Genomic DNA, 16,760 nt, shown 5'->3' with positions numbered 1-16,760 from the left:
TAAAATAAAATAAGATAAAATAAAATAAAAGAGGAGGAATCCCAAAAACCAATGTAAAGTGCTTATAGCATGATGCTAAGTAGAGAGGAAGTTAAGAAACAATGAGAGCATTTCAATTTTATATCCATGAAATTAAAAATAAGGCATGGGGATGCTTAATCAGGTATCTACTCGAAATGAAGATAATCAAAAGTGGTTCCCAAATGTAAAAAGGCAGAGACCGATTCTATCTCACCCACAAAAGATTTTATGTATATACAAAGGGACCACACTAGCCACATGAGATAATAGTCCATACGCTGAGCGTGTGGTCCAATGTTCAGGGGCTGAATAGTAAACAATCGTCCAAGTTATGGCACAAGGGGATATATTTAAACGAATCGAAAGTAATCGTAAATATGAATTATAAAGAAAATGGTGCTTATGTAGGAACAAACATAGGAATAAATGGTGACTTACCCCCAAATTGACGATAAAGTATGGACAATAATCGTGATATGTTTCCAAAGGGATTAATATTTATAATCCGATATCATGTAAAGAGTAGCCGAGTATATCCATACATAAGACTAGGTGAGATTCTAAATTAAAATATAGTAAAGCATGGGGTGAATAATTAGACAAATGAATATCGATAAAGGAGTGGGCATGTATGAAGTCACCAATATTAACATAAAAAGAGGAAAAAAGTAGGAACTTACCACCCACAATCAATCTCGGATTTAGCTTCTTGATACGTACAAGAGACGATAAATGTAAAATCCAATGTCATATAAAGAGTAGCTCAAAATATCCATGTGTAGAGCTAGAAGAGTTGTCGAGATTCTAAATGTGATAAAGACATGGAGAGCAAAATGAAACGCGTGTATAACAATGGAGGAGTGAGCATGTACACTGTAACAAAAATAATAAAGTAAGTAAAAGGACAACTCACCCCCCACAGTGGGTGACGGATTCAAAATGTGTGCTGCAGTCATGGGGTAGTCACGGTGCATGTGGCAGACTCTAAAAGCAAATATAGAGTAAACGTATAAAGTGTAATGAACAGACGATAATGAACAAAGCCCCGTTGAAGGATCGATCAGCAAGAAAGAGGAAGGGATAGCGAGAATGTAAAAACTTACCGAAACTCCTGACAAGTGGCCAAAAGAACAGATGACAGCGCCTGATAACGCTGTAATGCAGAAGGTGCGCGAAGGCGCGAAGTGATTAAATACGGAAGTAAATTAGAGTGTCCACCAGTAGGTGATCGCGTGCTATGAGAAGAATAATAGAAAAGGGACTACGCGCACGTATAGGCGCCATATTGTAGTGTGTTGTTAGACATGAAAGTATAACGGTCTATACTGGAGATGAAACTTCAGTATGTGTGTATTCAATGCGCTGAATATAGAGCGACTTGATACTCTTTTAAAAAGCGTAGAGGCTAAACGGATAGCTCACTGTCCAAATATGATGCTCAGGTCCTGGTCGTTGGAGGTGGGGGTTGGAGCAGGTCCAAGTGCCACCAGGAGTTGTCCCAGGGGCATGAGGTCCACCAAAGATGAACACTTCCGTCTTTTCTATGTTAAGTTTTAGGCAGTTGAATTTCATTCAGTCCGCGATGTTGGTCATGGCGTTCCGGAAATACGCACCGGTGGTGTCTTCGCTGAGGGATAGAATGAGTTGGGTGGCGTCGGCGTCGGCGTATGGGATGAGGTTAAGTCAGTGGATGCAGGTGATATAGGGCAGTGGTGCCACGTAGATGTTGAGGGTGAGGCTGAGTGAGGAGCCCTGGGGTACGCCACAGATGATGTGTTTGGGTTTGGAGGTGAAAGGTGAAAGGTGGGGGGTGGATTCTTTGCGTGCGTCCTGCGAGGTATGATGTGACGAGTTTGAGTGTGTTGCGGCTGATGCTAATGTGATGCAGTGGGTTGACCAGTATGTGGTGGGATACTGAGTCAAAGGCTGCTGAGAGGTCAAGGAGGATGAGGGCAATAGAAAACCGCAGGTGTCCCGGCATGAGTGCTTCTAACGCGAGCATTTAACCGTATGTCTCAATTAAATGCCTTCTTACCATTTTCATGTTATAGGCTGTATTTACAAGTGTCTTTTAGATGTATGATACAGGTGTATTCTTCATCGTGAAATTAACTCAAGTTACAGAAAAAATCTGGGTGTGCACCTTACACAGCGATCCCCATAGTTAAAGACATGCACAAATGATACAGGCAAATGCCTTAGTGAGCCAAGATATCCTTTGGATTAAAGAGATGAAACAGGCATGCACCTAAAACAGTAGAACGGTTGCAAAGGTACACCGCTAGAAATGTGAAACATTCCTTAAGTTTAACACATATTGCACTTCAGAAAGCAGACCAATAAACCACGATATATTGGGTGTTTTCAACGAGATGCGACCCAAGGGACAGGATGAAGAAGTGGAATGTTCTATTAAACATTTCTTATTTACTTGGACAGCTGGAAAAGGAAGCAGCTAAAAGTCTGGAAAAAGAAGGAAGCAAGAGCGGAGCTGAAGGCAGCCAGGTGCCAATGGATGAACCTGCAAGTGGAAATGGAATCCCTTCATGCAAAGGTAAGGAGGCATCAGCGCAGCATTTTATCACAAAGGAAGGTGGCTCCTGGTCACCTGCCATGCGGTGCTTGCTCGCTAGGATTATATTGCATCACTCAGGCGATATATACCAACCAAACTCCCTCATGTGTGAAGGGATCGCAGTACTCCCAGGATTCAAAACATCCTTTCTAAATAAGAAAATATCACGTGACTCATAGGATATAATAACTCCCAGCTCCACCACCTAGTAAGATATCACATTGCTCATGTGATAAACAGAGGCTAGCTCTGCTAAGTAGGAAGCAATCCCTCTAGGTATGTATCACATTACTCATACAGTATAAAACACCTCCCACATAGGAAGATGTCACATCACTTATAGAATATATTTCCCATTGGTGGTACAATGTAGGAGAATATTAAATAGTTAATCAGATAAAAACAAGCATTTGCAATGCAATAGGTATTGCATTACTGAAAATTAGAGCTATTGGCGTTGCTAATAGTAATGCAACGTCAGTAGTCCAAACTTACAGTAATGCGAGACCATATTACGTTTCAAATGCTTGCTTGCAGTGGAGTTATTAATAAAGGAAAAAGTGCACGTTGTTGTGTGGTGTTTATGAAGTGAATTTGTACACTAAATATGGAACGACTGTGTTTGTATTTGTTTTTTGCAGTAGGAGATGTAGCGTAATAGCATGATGTGCCGAAATTGAAACTGGGAAATTACGTTTGCCTCAAAGTCTCAGATGAGCACCCTGTGATTCTAGACAAGTCACAATGTTCGTGTGGTTAAAAAACACAGAAGTTAGTTTGTATTGTAATGCGCTGTAATGCCATCATGTTTGCGCTATAAAAAGCTGCCATAAAATTACATGAACAGAAAAGAGAGAGAGCACAGGTGCACATAATTGAAAAGGGGACCCCAATGGCTTTTATGTGAATTGTATACTTAATAACCTTACAGCTAGCAAGGTGGGGTCCTGGGCACATCACAGCATGTGATTGGGCTTTGGGTCCCTTAGCTGGTGGACAATAGTGCGCACTTCGAATCTGCCTCCAAACGCTACATGAAACACTGGAAATATCCTTTCCAATACAGGCCATACTACTGACATTGGGTTGAAGCCCCTTTTAATCATTTCATGTGACTTGGCTATGACTCTCTGGTAATAAGTGATATTTTAGGTGAGCGCTGGCTAGTATTAAAGTTTTATATTCACCTTAGCGACAATGCTTCTGTTTTGACTAAAACAAGCCTATAGCCCAGTACTGCTAGAACCTAGTTCACCAGATAAAAATGACGTAATCCTTTGCATAATGGACTGCAGGAAGAAATGCAAAGCGGTGAGGGAGGGAGAAAGAGCGAGAAGGGGGAACTGGAACGAAACTAAAGTATGTATAGAAATGCCTTTGTGAATTCCTTTTCTTAAAAGAACTCATTTTCTTAAAAGTTTAGTCTACGTCATTAAAGACATGAAAAAATTTGGGACCACAGCCTCCTGAACACGTTTAAACCTCTCTCAGAGGATTGATAAAACATACAAAAAATGCAGATGGGAAATTGTTTGTTTTTAAACGAACGTTGTATCTGTTTTGAAAGGTAAAGGCGAGAGCAGCATTTGTTGTGTATGCACCCTGCTGCTGACGGAGTACTGCATTAATGTCAGCCACCAATGGACTTCCAATGAAAAGCAAAACGCGGCCAGGCAGAACTTCTGTTCCCAATCAATTTGCGGGAATCAGAAACCTCACTAGAGCCTTTGATTTCCGATCCCCTTTTAGACACAGAATGGGGGACAGACTTAGCCCAGCCACCAGGACAAATGGAGAAGCATGTACGAGACAATTCACTGCCACACAGAAGTCTTACGCATTACACTGCGAAAACAGACATGCCTTCTGGTAGGAAATAAAACATGTTAGTCATCAGCAAAATGCTTCTGTATATTTGTTATAGCACCTCTAAATAATTCTCCAGGGAACAGTTAAACATAAAAAAAGTAAACAAGCAGAAGGGGTGCAAGAGAAAATCGGGTGCCATGCTGAAACATAAGGCACGGCGCCCATGCATATAGCTGTGTGTTCCTGCACGACGCACCCTGGCAGCAGATATGCCGCTGACCGCGGCCCCCGCAGGGGGCCACTCGGCGGTCGGCGCCTTAGTGGCCCCGGGGCCCCGGTCACCCCTCCCCACCCCCTCCCTAAGGGGGGGGGGGGCGGGGACACAGACTGGAGCCCCCCTCCGTTGGCAGGGCCGGAAGTGACGTGCAATGCGTGTCACTTCCTGGCCCAGGTGTGAGGGGGAGGCTATTTAGCCTTCCCCCACCCTTCCTGGCGACCTCTTTGTCGCCCACCTCGCCTTTACCTTACCTCGCAGCATCGGTCCGTCGTCCGCGCCTCCTCGTGCTCTGCCGGCCCCCACGGCTCTGTGATTGTCGTCGCCTCCACGCTTCTTGTCTGGTGAGGCTTGCAGCACCCACTCCGCCCCGGCCCTGTCCCTGGGCAGTACCAGGTCGACGGGGCCCTGTGGCGAGGATCGCCACGGGCGGAGGGGATGCAAGATTGGGGGCTGGGGAGGCGGGTTTGGGTTAAAGAGCGAGATGTTTGATTTCGCCCGGACCGTTGCGGGGTTTGGGGAGTGCGGGCCGCGCAGGGGGCAGTTCCGTGCCATTGGGTGGCGGGCTCGGCAACTGGTGTCGATTATTGAGCTCTACGGCCTGCCTACTCCTGGGCGTCGGGCCCCTGGGGCGAGCTCCGGGTCGCATCCTTTCTGTACATTGGGGGAAAGGGGGCACTGGGCAGTCATGGCGTATAGACGGGCATCGCTGTGGCAGAGATCTCGAGAGCAGCAGTGCAGGTGCACCATTGCCGGTGCCTAGTAGGATCCTGGGGTATGCAATGTGTGGCGCTCTCTGAGTGTCGAGCATCGAACCGCGAGCTCACTTCCACATCCTGGGAGTCGGGGCAGACCACGTAATCTTCCGGTGTTGGAATGGTCGTGTAGATACGGCCCTGCTGCAATTCCTTCGGGTCGCGTGCCCGCTAGATAATGAACGGTGATAATGAATCAGATTGCAATCACTGAGGCGCAGGTCCTCAAACACAATCGGTCGGGTTTGTTGAGTCTCGGGGCCGCGTTGGCATTCTGGCTTTCGGGGTATTTCACTCAATCTCCCCCCTGTTTAAAGATGTAGATTTGATACGTTAGGCTGCTACTGTGCTAAGGGCCGTGGCTCATGTTCTCAATCCGGGGGGGGGGGGGTCTTCGAATCTCGGGCCCGCGTCCGCATCGTGCCTTGTAGGAGAGCGATTGTGGTCGGATGGTTGGTTTTCGACTTTGGGCCGGGAAACCAGGGTTGGAGCCTAGAGGTCGACTCCACATCCTGGGTTTCTGGGTGAATCACTTAATCTCCCCGTGCGCGAATGCAACCGGTGCTCATTTAAAGCGCCGTCATTTCTGTCGCGCGGTTCAAACCTGCATTGGAGGCGTAAGGTAACCGATGCTCATGTAAAGCGCCATCAAACTGTCGCGCAGTACACACCTGCATTACATAAATATTGTAACCCTTTTGCAGTTAAAGCGCGGTCATACCTTCGCGATATACAAACCTTCCGGTTGTGGCCGAGCTACTACTTCCTGTGATCCTGGGCAAATCATTTAACCCCCCCCCCCTCCCCCCGTGCCTCGAGTGGGGTCCGGGTGATGACGCGGGGAATGTAGCGCGAATGTCAGAGAATGGTGTCCATTAAAAGAAATGGGCATACATTTTAAATCACGTAATCTCCGTGATGAGGATGTGATTAAAACGAGTCTCCTTATAGTAAGCAATGCAACTATCAACCACTTAATGTAAATACGAGCCCAACAGCTGGTAAATAACTTTTCTGAACTCATTGCTATCTGAGAGGTCAAGCAAAGAATCGACCATAATGAACACTGCTTTGTAGATCCTCTAAACCCTAAACTCTAAAACTGTGTCTCTTAACCAATATCGGCGAGAGAAAAAGAGGTTGTGGCGTAACGGCCAGAGCTGCCGACATTGGAAATAGGAAACCAGGTTCGAGCCTCGGCGTCGGCAAAACATCCCGTGATTCTGGGCAATTCACTTAATCTCCCCGTGCCCAACAAGAAACAAGCATTTACGCGAGTTTAAACTATTCACGGCCCCGATGTGTAAATTTAGACGGTGATTATGACATTCGAGCACCTGAGTGGCCCGGTGATCAAAGGCATATCATTTGGTTTGAATTACGCGCCTAGTGCCTGGTTGTGTAATGTGATTAGGGCACTCAGGTAAAGCGCTCAAATACCTTCGGGACGATGGCGCGCTGCATAAATAGGCAACAGGTTGCTCCTGACACTCGCTCACGCAAGATGGTACTTGGGAGCGAAGCGCCCAGTGCCTAGATTTAGAAGTTTAAATACGGCACTCATGTGAAGCGCAGCACCACCTTCGGTCGAGCTCGCGCAATTATGTTGATCCATCGAGATTGGTGATGGGGCGGCCGGGGTACAACAGGAATTGGGGGCTGCCTAGAGTGCATAATCACGGAGTATTGTACTTGTCATGTAAGCGCTCCAATACACTTTGTGCTATGCAACCGGCGCTCTTGCAAAGCGCTTCAATGCGTTCGTGTGGCGCTCGCGTGATCTGGGGCATTCAAGCATGTTAATATTGTACTGGAGCCCCCCGTGCCTGGATGCGTAATGCAAATATGGTGCTCTAGATCGGGGACATTCGAGCATGAGATATTGTACTAAGCCCCCGTGCCAGGAGGGGTGATTTAAATACGGTGCTCACGTAAAGCGCTCCAATACCTTCGGGTCGATTTCGCGCTATATAAATATGCAACATGTAGTGGCTGGCTGCCTAGAAAGCAGATGCTTGATGCAGGGATTGCATTGTTCACAAGAATTTTGCGCCAATACCTTCGGGTCGAGTTTGCGCTATATAAATATGCAAGCCGTAACTGCTGGCTGCCTATAAGGCAGATACATGTGCATGCATTGCGCCCATTACGCGATTACGGCCATTACTAAACCCCCCCGCACCTCAATTGTTAATCTGGTGCGTAGTGGTGATCACGTTCGCCTATCACGTGAAAGGTCCCCGGTTCGTGACCGGTCGGAAACACTTTAATCCCTCCGTTGGGTCCAGGTGGGCCTTCGTGGATGAGGCCCGCCGACTGCGCTGCCGCCAATGGGCGAGAATGCGGGCGGCGAGCTGCAATGGATGCGCTGCCACCGAATGCGTGAATGTGTCATATAAACACGTGTCCAGCTGTGAGGAACTGTTGCTCATCTCAAAGGTAAATTAAGGCACTGGGGGGGATTTCTCGTTTAAATACGGGGCCCAGGGCCGGGGACATTTGAGCGGGTATACGGGATTGAGCACCAGTGCCCTGTGTGAAAGTGAATGCGAGACTTAAGTAAGGCGCCACAATACCTCGTGTCGATTTCGCGTTCGAACGCGATTGAGGTACTGAGTTACCAGTGCCCTGGGTAGGGTCAATACGATGCTCATACGCGTGCAAAGTAAATGAATGGGGGTTCGACGGCAAAGATGCCGCACACCCTGCGCCGGGGGAGCCGTTAGGAGATTAGCGTCGGTTCACGGCCCTAATACACCAGCACTGCAAGGCTGGGAGCTGCCTGGGTCCCCGCTGATCGCGGGCGGTGCAACACCTGTGGCGCTCCCTGGTTAAGGTTATCGCCCCCCTCCCGCTGCAGTTGGGGGTGGGGGGGCATGCAGTGGGCTGCGGCAGACGCAATTGACCTGGCACGGGGACCGTTTAGTATGGTACGAATCTTGTAAGCTCCCCGTGCTTGAATGTGTAATGTAATAAGGTTCTCAGGTAAAGCGCTCCAACACCTTCAGGTCGCGTTCGCGCTATATAATTATGCAACATGTATTGCTGGCTTCCTATAAGGCAGATAAATGATACAAGTGCATGCATTGTTCAAATACGCGATTACGGGCATTAATAAACCCCCCGCACGTCAATGGATAATCTGGTGCGGTACTCGCATGATCCGGTTCGGGGAGCTGGTAATATGGTATGAATGTCTTAAGCACCCCCTGCGTGAAGATGTACTGTGAATACGGGGCTCATGTACTGCACTCCAACACCTTCGGGCGGTTCACGCTGTGACTCTGGACAGATAATTATTATCCACGTGCCTGATGATGTATGTATATCGGTGCTCATGAACGGCGCGCCATTACCTTCGGATCGAGTTCGCGCTGTGGGTGTGACTCCGGGCAAATCACTGATCACCCCATGCCCAGATATGCATGCGTGCTGCTGGGCCTGGTCCACCTGGACCCCCGAGGGTCGCGAATATGCACGCGTGCTGCTGGGCCTGGTCTACCTGGCCCCCCCGAGGGTCGCGACTCATGATCACACTTCCGTGCCCGAATATGTATGTAGATACGGGGCGCATGGACTGCGCTCCATATACCGTCGGGCGAGTCGCGCTGTGACTGCGGGCAGATCACTTAATCTCTCCGTGCCCGATTATGTATGTAAATACGGTGCTCATGAACTGCGCGCCTATACCGTCGGATCGAGTTTGCGCTGGGTTTGTGACGCTGGGTAAATCAATGAATATCGCCGTGCCCGAATATGTATGCGAGCTGCTGGACCTGGTATGCCCGGGTTCCCGAGGGTCGCGGACCTGGCGGCTCATGATCTCACTCCCGTGCCCGAATATGTGAGTAAATATGTTGCTCATGCACAGCGTTGCCATACCTTCGGGTCGAGTTCGCGCGACATAAAAGTGCTAATTACAGCAAGGGTCGCGCAGTCCGATCCTGACCACACGTGACCACGTGTCGCTCGTCTCCAACATTTTGCTGAAAGGGGGCTTGGGTCGTTTGTCATTGTTGTTGTTGTCTCGACACCCACCCCCATTGCTTACGGCCTCGCCCTCCCAGGTGCATCAGTCCTTGGGCAGGGCGGACCAGTCTGGGGATAGTCCTAACGTAGAACGGTCATTGCCATGTTAGTAACAGTTAAACACGGTGTGGAAATTTAGCTTACAAACTGAACATTATCTGCGCCATCTTGCCTCTCCTCAGCGCCACGCACAGCGAATGCACGGCCGCCATTTTAGGCACCCCACTCTCTCCCCACTCATTGTCAATCGCCAGCGCGGTCCCCTTGGCGCTGCGAGCATCCCCCGCGCGCTGGCCACCCCCGCTCTCTCATACAGGCCATAAACCCTCTCTTTCTGCGCGACCCTGCTACGGAACCACTTCCGACCGACAACCCATACATGGTCATGCCTCTCCTTTGATAACCCCCTTCCTCTGCGCCCCATTGTCTGAACTGGTCCCAGGCCATCACCTAGCCCTGCGGATGCAGTTTATTGCCCCTACTGTAAGGGAAACACCCCACATCAAAGGGATTACAGTAGATCAAAGCCCCTACTCCCTGAGACCCGACCGGTCACACACCCCCCAGGAATTGGCGGAATACCCTGCTGCGCAATAGCCATCTCCTACTGTGGGTGGGGTGGGAACTTCTACTGTATCTATGTGTGGGATCGGATCTGAACCGGGGCTTCAGGGGATATTCCCCCCGTACATCAAGGGAGTCTCAAGAATGTACTATGTGTAATAAAGCAATAAACCAGTGTATAAGAGACCAGGTCTCAGAGATGCAGTTAGAGCACCTCGTGACGATACCTTGCTGTCTGATCTGATGTGTTCTGCTCCGACGGAATAAAACTTTGTTTCCTGCCTTCCAGTCTCCGGCGCCTGCCTCTTTTATTGGTAAATTATCGAGTGGTATGAGAGGCGATTACCGCCGGGCAAATACTTGAAAGGTTATCGACTGAAACTGCCGCTACCATTTAACAATTGGCGTCCCAAACGTGGGGCCCATCAGCGACACGTGGATCCAGTGGGAGAGGTCCCGACGACAGAGTGAACGACTGCAACGATCGGGAGAGCTCCTGCCCAATAGACCCTCGTCTGGCAGCCGATCATCCGAACTTCACTGGTTCCGAGCAGACCTCTCTCGAGTGATCTACGGTCCTGACTGGGAACCATCAGGAGTGCCGCGGCAAATACGGAGAGTAGAGGACGATCGGGCGCTGGAGGCGGAAGACGAGAAACTGTCCACGCGGTCCGGGTAAGGTCGTGATACACGACAAATTGAGAAATAATTGATTGATTGTTTGATGCTTTGGAAATACTAGTATTGCTCATTGATTGTTCTTTTTGAGATATTCGCTGTCTACAAACGGGGAGGAGTAGAAATACTCTCTCTCTCTCTCCCTTTGCAGATAGTGAAGGGTAGGTAACGCAGACTTTTGTCCCCGTTGAAACCCGTCGTGCCTATCTTTATCTCCCCATTGATTGATTGTCCGAACATTGATTGTTTTGAAGAATAGTGCTTTTTGAGATATTCTCTGTTTGCAAATAACGTAGAATAGGAATATTCTGTCTAGTCTTTGCAAATAGTGAAGGGTAGGTAACGCAGACTTTTGTCCCCGTTGAAACCCGTCGTGCCTATCTTTATCTCCCCATTGATTGATTGATTGATTGTCCGAACACTAGTTGTTCGATATTGGTTCTTTGGAGGTATTCTCTGCTTACAAATAACGAAGAATAGAGATATTCTGTCTAGTCTTTGCAAGCAGTGAAAAGATAGGTAGTGCTGACTTTTGTCCCCGTTGAAACCCGTCATGCCTATCTTCTCCCCACTGATTGGTAGTTGGTTCTGCCCGGACCGCTTATTAGAGGTGAACCACCCGGCTCCACTGGAAGGCACCCCTAATAAGGACATGTTCACTAAATATGGACTAGTCGCCGTAGCTTATAGCAAGCTGTGGCATAAATATACCAAGAAGGACCCCGAAAGTCAGTGGCCACTGATGGGATCCTTCGACGACCATAAGATAGAAGCGCTAGAAATAGCTCTGCGTAGCAACAAGACGACGCCTACTATGCTTGACAGTATCGGCATGTGGCGCAAAGAAGCGACGCAACGGAAAAAGAGGGAAGAAGTAAAAGCAGAAAAGGAATTACGAAAGGCAGCTCACCTTGCCGCTAGAAAGTTAGAAGAAGACATAAAGGAGAGAAGGGAAACTAAACTAAGACAGGAGCCCGAAACCTCAGGCCAGTACGCTGTTAGGACCCCTTCTTTGCTCTACCCTGAGTTGTCCTCCAAGCAGCGAACGAATGACGAGTTACTGTTAGGTCCCCCGATCATTTACATGCCCCCTCCGTATGCACCCTCCCAATCAATAGTGCAACACCCACAACCCCCGAACACGAGCGAAAGCAGTACAGGGGCCTCGGCCCTCACGGCCTCCGCGCCGGCTGAGCCTCTTGTGCCGAACCCAACGTCGACTACAACGCTAGACGACCATGAGATAGGAAAGAAAGAGTCCACCAGAATGAATCGATTAACTAAGGATGAACGAGCAGGAATTGACAAGATAGTAGGGACGCTGGTGGAACGAAAAGAAAGTGAGGAGTATATAACAGACGTGTATAACTCGTACGCCGACAGCCGCAGACGACACTTCGTCGTACGGCTCTGTTATCACGCCCTGAATGCATATGAGGATAGGTACCACGATAAAGGTCCCGAAGGCTTAGCGGCCCTATATAGGAAGGTAGACATTGGGGAAGAAAGAGAGGGCGATGTAGCGAACCTCTTCACCCGTACACTCGAGGTCTACCGACACCTTAAAGAACATGGACAGACCACCAAAACAGAAACCCCCATAGCAACTAAGCCCCAGGGAGGAAGGTCAGATGCCATGATGCCCATTAAAGAAGCTGCCCCCTACTGGGTCCCCCCACGGGGTCAGGGAACACACGACGACATCAACCACCAAGATGCGAAGGGAAGGGTTGTATATAACTGGGTCTACCAGCCGTGGGACCGGCAAGATATTTTGACCTTTAGAAAGACTCTACCCGACTTGAGAAAGAACCCGACTGCCTTCTACACTGAATTGGGTACAGCCTTAGGCTCAACGATAATGACGTTAGCAGATATCGATTTGTTCTTTGGGCTAAGCCTGCCGGCTGATGTGTGGAAACAAATCCGGAAAGTTGACCACGCTGAGCCGTTCGGATATACCTGGGTACAACTCGATACCATAGATAAACAGCGAGAACCAGGACAGAAACCCCCGAAGGCCATCTTAGAGCTCCCAGACAAGATTGTACAAAAGCTGAAGACTCTAATCCCAGAAAGAAAGGTAGACTGGTCGATAGTGACGGCTTGCCGCCAGAAACCCCAGGAGGATGTGTCTGAATACTTCTCCCGATTCGAGACTGTGTTCTCCGATTACAGTGGCCAAGACATGACCACCGCAACCGGACATCACCTCTTTGTCCAGAATTATGTAAAGGGTCTGTCGCCAGAAGTTTCCCAGAAACTACAGACCAGCGAGAGTAGTTGGGCAGCCTCCAAACCCGCAGCAATTCTCCAGATGGCCCAGTACTACGAAAACCAGAAGAACGAGAACGATAGGGCGTCAGAGAAGAAGAAAAAGGAATTAAAGGAGAGGGTGATGATAGCACAGTTGCAAGGGGTGACCATAGGAAGGGAACCCCCAAAAGAGAATTACCAACCAACCGCCCCTAGAAAGCTACCCCCTAGAGACCATACACCTACACCCTACAACGGACGGAGAGACTTAGATGGGAATCAATGTGCGTTCTGTAGAGGGTTCGGACACTGGAAATCCCAGTGCCCGGTCCTTCTGGAAATGAACAAGAATAGGGACCCCAGAGACACAGCATATGACCCCAGAAATAGAGGACAGGGACGAGGGCACACGAACAACACCATCAACGACAGGCCAGGCAGACCGAACACCTTTGATCGCCCCCGACAAAACCAGTGTCAGCAGTCCGACTACGAGAGCACCCATGACTTCGCATAGGACCGCCAGGGACAAGGGAGGGATCCAGTCGAACTCCGTGTTGACCAGCAAGGTCCTTACGTCACCGCTAAGGTCTTGGGCACAAAATCTCCATTCCTGGTAGATACTGGGGCGACACGTAGTGCGTTATCTAAACGACTGATTCCTAGGGCACCCTTGTCTGGCTCACACGTAACCTCAATAGGCTTTGACGGAACGGCCTCCACTAACCCCTTATCAGCACCAATCTCCTTTGACTTAGAAGATAACACCACTGACACGACCTTTCTGCTCTCCTCCAACACCCCCGATGCTATTATGGGGCTCGATTTGCTAAAACATTTTCGAGCCACCATCAGATGCTCCCCAGACGGAGTTCGAGTCATCCTACACGATAACCCAGATCTGTCCAGACCCTGTCACACACGGCGTATGCTCTCTATAACCGATGCTGATACGTCCCTACTCGACACATTACCTTCACATCTATGGGCTAAAACTGACTCAGATGTAGGGCGCATGGTGATCGACCCGGTACACATAACCGTCCGACCGGACGCAGTGCTCCCAAAGCTTCCACAGTATCGGATATCACCCGAAGGCGAGAAGGCATTGGTGGAAATCATCGAGTCCCTGGTCGAGGCAGGAGTGGTAGAAGAAGTAGTCAGTAATGTTTGCAACAGCCCTATCCTACCCATTGTAAAGAAGCAAGGCGAGGGGGATGAGAAAGCCTACCGTTTACGAGACGCCCTCTGCTCGGCCCCAGTCCTAGGAACCCCAGACTACACTAAACCTTTCTCCCTCTACACCCACGAAAGGGAGGGATGTGCGTTGTCTGTCCTAACTCATTGTAGACTTGCGAGAGGTTAACAAAGTAGTCATACCCCAGTACCCCGTAGTCTCCTCCTTCAAAGAATTCCATAGGCCCTAAGCAACGCCCTGGTGCCTACTTCTCTGCCACTCTCGACCCCGTAGCCAGAGCTTTGCCCGCCTGTCTTCGAGCAGTAGCCGCCGCTGCTGTCTCTATCCGACAAAGTGAGGGGATCGTGCTCTCGAACCCCCTCACGGTATTGGTACCCCATGCTGTTGACACCCTCCTGAACCAAACCAAGACTCAACACCTGACTAGCGCACGACTGACCGGCTATGAACTGACTCTGCTTGCACCCCACATCACATTGAAACGATGCACCACTCTGAATCCAGCTACACTACTGCCTCTCCCTGACGCTGACCCCAATGCATCCCCTATACATGATTGCGTGACCCTCACCGACGAACAAACCAAGAGTAGGGTTGACCTCCGGGATACTGCCTTCCCGGACCCTGACGGAGAACTGTGGGTGGATGGCTCATGCATCAAGCTCCCCGATGGCACCACCTCAGCTGCCTATGCAGTCACCACAGCCCGAACAGTTGTTGAGACAGCCCGCATCACACAGCGATCCGCACAGGCGGCGGAACTAATTGCTCTTACACGAGCTTGCATCCTGGCAGCAGGGACAACCGCAAACATTTACACAGACAGTCAGTACGCCTTCGGGGTAGTTCACCACTTTGGGCTCTTATGGAAAGAGAGGGGATTCTTGACTTCTCATGGCACACCCATCCTGCATGGAGATCTAGTCTCTGCCCTGACCGAAGCAGTCCTCCTCCCCACACGGTTAGCTGTGATCAAATGCCAGGCACACAAGAAGGTGACAGACATTATAGGACAGGGAAATGCACTAGCTGACATTACTGCCCGAACCACAGCCGAGAATAGGTCCACGACCCGTATGTACGTGACCAGGTCACAAACTGAGAAATGGAAGGATGCTAGGGAAACAATTAGGGATATCCAACTAGCCAGCACACCACACGAGTTAACTGAATGGGCCCGGGTGGGATTGAAGGACGATGACGGTTGCTGGCGAACCAAAGACTTGAACAAATGGTTGTTACCAGATTCATACTTGATCCCCATGCTGACCATGGCTCACTCCCCCGCACACATAGGGTCTGCCCCCATGATCGAACTCATCTCTAAAGTCTGGCACAACGACAAAATACCAGACTCAGCCAAACGTCTAGTCCAACAATGCCTAGTATGCCTCCAACACAACCCTGGGAAAGGAACTGCTGTACCCCGGGGAGGGTTTGGGGTCCCCAATCACCCCTTTGAAGTCCTACAAATGGACTATGTCCAGCTAGAAAGGTGCCAAGGTTTGAAGTATGTACTCGTCATTGTGTGTGCCTTCAGCAAGTGGGTGGAAGCCTACCCAACCCATGACAACACCGCTATGACTACCGCAACGGTACTACTGAAGGAATTCTTCCCCCGATACGGCCTTTGTCGAATTTTGTGGAGCGACAATGGCCCCCACTTCGTAGCCGAAGTTATCCAACTCATCTTAAAAGGGTTGGGTGTAAAACAGAAGTTCCATGCGGTTTTCCATCCCCAATCTGCAGGCCTGGTTGAACGACACAATGCCACATTGAAGCTTAAGATAGCAAAAATAGTCGCCACCACAGGGCTAAGATGGCCAGACGCTCTCCCACTAGCATTGCTATCAATGCGTTCCACCCCCACCAAACACCACTTAACCCCCTACGAGGTCGTCTTCGGGCGACCCATGAACCTTTGGACTGCACCAAAACCGACATCCATCCACGACGTCCCGGACGTCCTCATGTCTGATTATCTGTACAATCTAACTAAAACGTTGTCTATCATCCATCAGCAGGTGCTGCACGCCATTCCCGATGTTTCCAGGGGCCCCGGGCACGACATCCAACCAGGTGACTTCGTCTTAGTGCGTAACTTCCAGCGCACCAAGAGTCTGGAGCCCCGGTGGACGGGCCCCCTGCAAGTCCTGATCACCACCCGAACAGCTCTTCGAGTGGAGGGGAAACGCAATTGGCTGCATGCACACCACTGCAAGAAGGTATCACCGACCCTGACAACCACGGACAACGTCACCGCCCAAGAGGAACTTCTGAACAAAGACCGACCATCCCTGAGCCGCTGCCCGGATACAGAGACACTTGAATTGATTGAATATCCCGATCCCACTGTGCCATCCAAAGAAGGGTATAACTTGCGACGAAAGGAGAGAACTTCGGCTAAGCAGACCACAAGCTAAGTGGAAATCTCAGAGCGGTAGCCTAGTCACTTCAAAGGCCACCAGGAGAGAAACTAAGCAAAGTCTGTGGTTCTGCCCGCTACCGAGTCTCTCGAAGGTGATGGAAGCGCCCGACATGAAGGTGATGGAAGCAACCTGACGTCCGAAGATCCCCTACAAAAACCCAAAGACTGACCGA

At 49.8% G+C, this 16,760-nt stretch overlaps 1 pseudogene across 1 annotated transcript in view; it reads left to right on the top strand.

Moving 5' to 3' along the window:
• LOC146771168 (uncharacterized) overlaps positions 1 to 16,760 on the top strand; it is an 821,319-nt pseudogene that overhangs the window by 672,612 nt on the left and 131,947 nt on the right. The window contains exon 5 of the transcript XR_014975178.1: positions 2,461 to 2,575. The product of XR_014975178.1 is annotated as an uncharacterized LOC146771168 (transcript). The remainder of the gene's footprint in view (positions 1 to 2,460; positions 2,576 to 16,760) is intronic.

Source organism: Triturus cristatus, unplaced genomic scaffold (genome assembly GCF_964204655.1).
Source record: "Triturus cristatus unplaced genomic scaffold, aTriCri1.1 SCAFFOLD_147, whole genome shotgun sequence".
NCBI lineage: Eukaryota > Metazoa > Chordata > Amphibia > Caudata > Salamandridae > Triturus > Triturus cristatus.
This window is presented reverse-complemented; position numbering and strand designations above follow the sequence as displayed.